The sequence below is a fragment of the Myxine glutinosa genome, chromosome 1 (assembly GCF_964187855.1).
Source record: "Myxine glutinosa chromosome 1, kmMyxGlut1.1, whole genome shotgun sequence".
NCBI lineage: Eukaryota > Metazoa > Chordata > Myxini > Myxiniformes > Myxinidae > Myxine > Myxine glutinosa.
In genome coordinates, this window is record NC_136261.1 from 377,832,819 (window position 1) to 377,837,194 (window position 4,376).

The 4,376-nt window shown below is 40.5% G+C and overlaps 1 protein-coding gene across 2 annotated transcripts in view; it reads right to left on the reverse strand.

Annotated features, from left to right (window-relative positions):
• The window catches only part of LOC137415233 (E3 ubiquitin-protein ligase TRIM7-like), a 404,481-nt gene extending 400,387 nt beyond the window's left edge, over positions 1-4,094 (reverse strand). For both annotated transcript variants that reach the window (XM_078770203.1, XM_078770202.1), the window contains exon 1: positions 4,039-4,094. The gene's annotated coding sequence lies outside the window, so the exon portion shown is untranslated. The remainder of the gene's footprint in view (positions 1-4,038) is intronic.
• Positions 4,095-4,376: the final 282 nt, after the last annotated feature.

Here is a 4,376-nt window from a genome sequence, read left to right on the forward strand (position 1 = left end):
TTAGTAGTAGTAGTAGTAGTAGTAGTAGTAGTAGTAGTAATAATAGTATTAATAGTAGTAGTAATAATAGTATTAATAGTAGTAGTAATATTAGTAGTAGTAGTAGTAGTAGTAGTAATATTCGTAGTAGTAGTAGTAGTAGTAGTAGTAATAGTAGTAGTAGTAGTAGTAGTAGTAGTAGTAGTAATAGTATTAATAGTAGTAGTAGTAATATTAGAAGTAGTAGTAGTAGCAGTAGTAGTAGTAATAGTATTAATAGTAGTAAATGGTGTTATTCAATCGATCAAAAACATTCAGACAGAAAAAAACAGAAATGGCAGCAAAATAGTACATTTTAATATAATTAAATAATTGTATACGAGTTTACACGCTGAAAAAAGGGCATTATAACAAAGAACAGACAAAATCACAAACTGATTTGATCACTGAAAGTCAAAAAGGCTAAACCATCTGCATTGTACATGCGACATAAACAATTTTAAAAAGAAAGTGCACTTGAACGGTCTGTCATCTGCGTACACTGAGGAATGACAAGAAATACAAACAAATTTCATGATAAAATAACATGATCATTCGGCAGGATAACCTCGTGGAGGGTAACTGCAGCGAAAAGCAGGGGAAGGATTACAGAATTGGTGCAGCAGAATCAGCAGATGGTACAACAAGATAAACATGGAATTTACTTTCTATTTTTAAAATATTAAGAGAGGACATCGTTAAAAAGGGAGTACAATGTATATTATTCATTAAGAATCTTAAAGTATGGTACAGACTGTTTTTTTACCTTTGGGTTTAACATGTGATTTGTGAGAGTTGAGATGAATTTCTGAGAGATTATTGCGTCCGATCCTGCCTCAGGTCTGGAAACCAATGTCGAAACTCATTAGATGTTAGAAATTGGCCTGAAAATCTCGGACAAGTTTCAAGCCGACATTGTTTGGAGGGTCGAATATCACAAAACTGAAGAACCTGCTTGTATGATTGTCCGAGAATGTTTCGGAGAGCCATTTTCTGAAGCTGTTCCAGTTGGTTATCTTGGCGGATCGTGAGACCAGCATTCCAAACTGGAACAGCATTCTCTAAAAATCTTCAAATCAAAAATCTTCCACGGCTAAGTTAAACTTTTTCAGCATCTTCAACATAAACAACTTTCCATTTGCCCTGGTGACAATATTGCTAATGTGAAGATGCCACTCCAGATCAGATCAGATGACAAAACCCAGTATTTTCATGTGATCAAACATCTGCAGTATAGTCGCTTGGATCGTAAATTGAGGCTTTGGCGGAGATTGCTTCATGAAACAAACTTCCATAAGCACACACTTATCAGTATTCAAATTCATGTTATTTTTCATTGCCCATTGAGTAAAAACATTCAAGGCAGATTGTATTGTCACATTAGGTTCCCTGCCCCTTCAATCCTCTACCAATGTCATGTCATCAACATACTTGAAGGTTAGAATATGAGCATCGTCATCATGCTGAGTCGTTGCATCATTGGTTTGAGCCAAACAACAGAGAGGGCCCAATTTGGTACCCTTTGGTACCCTTCATACAGGATTTGATTTACAGACAAGGTACCCTTGTATCTAACATATCGAACTCTTTTATCCAAGAAACCACATATCCAGAAAAATAAGGCAGGCCCCGACACCCATTTGAATTAGCGATGTTACAACCACATTGTACATATTTTATCAAAAGCTTTAGAGAAATCTGTTGCAACCACCAAGCGGTGACTTAGTTGTTTGTCAGCGTGCTCATACAGATTGTTAACAATTAAAAAGTTAATTAATGAAAACACTTAACAAGGAAGTGTGAGGTGGAATAACCTGCTCGGTTACTAAACTGATTGATGTCAATATTGTCCTTAATGTCAATGAGTATGCATCGAGTTGCAAAGGTTTCAGCTAATTTTGCAAAGTGATCAGTCAACGATATTGGTCTGAGTTTATTCCAAACTGGTCTAGAAGTCTTCGGGATTGGGACAGCAATTGCTTTTTTCCACTGTGCTGGGTTAGTTCCCTCTTTGAATGAAGAATTTAAGATATTGTCGCGTCACCTGGGTAAACACCTCAGGATGATGGGTAGCCGATCGTTGTTACTCCCGAGCTGTCCAACCAAATGAATGTCAGTTCCTTTGATGGCGCGTGTGGGACCGAAGGTCACGAGGTCCTTACCTGGGCCGATCAGCACGACGGGGGTTATCCGAACCCAACAAACACAGAAACAAACACACAGGCACGACCAAAAATGCAATAAATAATGGTTTAATGAAAATAAGTGCAATATGATCGGAATGAAAGGTGAGGTAAAAACGAATATCGTAATTTGAGACGTCTCCACTCATACCTGAATACAGACAGGGAAATGATTACAGAAAATAAAAAGAAAATCCCCTCTTTTATTTGGCACTCAGCTCTGGCCTCGTCGAGCACTTTGGCGGGGTCGGTCGACTGGAGGACAGCGCCCAAACAATGGAGCCGGTCAAGTGCGCCAGTACACCGAGCCGTGCCACAGGCAGCCAAACGTTCCCCCGCTCAATCCAGGCCCAGCCAGCACCATCCGGTCCTTAGCTCCCTGGAAGAGTTCCGAGTCAAAACAACACCCCTGACTCCAACGCTGCGAGGATTTCTGGGCTTCAAACAGTTCTCCTCAAGCGCACACGAGAAAACGCGACCACTCGCCATGAAGCCAGCACCAAAGAGAGAGAGAGAGAGAGAGAGAGAGGGGCAGGGACGCATCCTCCTTTTTCCCTCACTGAAGTCACTCCCCGACCAATCCCCACGCCCCATTAAATCATTCAATATGCTCTCAACCAACGACGAACTTCACGGTGTGGCCGATCGGTCACGATCCCATGGAGGCGGAATCTAGCAGTCGTTCGGAAATGTTCGGCTTTCTTTTGGCAATGTCTGCTTAATGGCCGTTGTTGTTATTGTTGTTGTTGGTGAACCAGGGTTTTTATGGCCGGCCTTTTTTCTTGTAAAAAACAGAAGGGAAAATCACAGGAGGCACTTACATACTGGGAATTATCCTTAAGCCCTATCTAGTTAATACAAAACCAACATCCGTGTGGTGACATGCGAACACTCTTAACCTGACAGGTTCCTAACTTATTATATCGAGGTTCTATCTTCTTTGCGTACACGGTCCATTCTAAAACCTATACAATCTTAACTCCACGATGGTATTTCTTCCCTACCCCCACAAATGTATCAATATCGTTAATGGGGCACTGAATTCACAAGCAAATTCACGAATTAAACAGACTGGGCTTCCATCAGGCTTCACCTGGTGTGAGGATTCATACCCAGTGGCATGTTATCACAATGCCATTACACTCACGAATATAAAAATTGCCCAGTTGGATTGCATTATTGGGAGAGTTATTTGAAGTGTTTATCTTGAGGTGTACTTTTCTTCAGGCCAAAATGGTGATAGCAATCTAGCAATTCCCCTTCTCCTCCCAAGGACTCTGAGTCCCTGACTCAAACATAAAACAAGATGGAGCTTTGAACAAGTCAGAGCCTCGCCAGTGTGTCGTGACCAATGTAAGGTTTCCCACCTTTTTGACTCGATGTTCTTTTTTGATTTGTGTCCCATACTCCACAGAGTGTCGGTGATGCCGAAACAGATTATTGGTAACGGTTGTACTGGGTGGTTTTGCCATTACCTTCCTGGCGTTGCTGGTCCATGGTCTGTCCTTTTAAACACTGGGCACCAAGCAAGGAAGCAGCTCGTACCATTTATACAAAAAAGTCTTTGTGTGACTCGGACGGGTTTATATCTCCGACTCTCCCAGGTTCAAAGCGGAAGCTTCATTAAACCACCAGGTTTGACATGCTCCACCAGTGGATTATTTACTTGATACACTTGGGGAAAAAAAATTTTTTAAACACTCCAGAAAAAATTTATTTATAAATGTATCATCTCCTTTGTGATGCAACAAACATGGTTGTCAAAATTTCACATGAAAAAACAAAACATAATTTGTTATTTCTTTCACAATCCAGTGACCTTAAAGTAATCCCTTACCTCTCGTAACGAAGATGCGTTCAAATTGCACGACGATCAACCAACCAACGACAACCAACCAGGAAGCAAACAAAGCAGGTATATCAGTTTCCTTACGTCACGTAGGAATGCATTGACGTCATTTACTTTTTTTTGTATACTGAATCGAGGCTCGTGAAAGATCTAAAGCTAAAGAGTAAAGAGCTACTTGCAGTGACTATTCAATCTTATTCAGGTTTTCAAGTCCACCACAAACTCTCATCCACTTGGTTCAATCATAAACACTTGTGGAAATTACACATCATCCTTTGAAGTTGTTTTCCCTGTCTAAAGTAACAAAGATGGAGAAAAGATGGTTG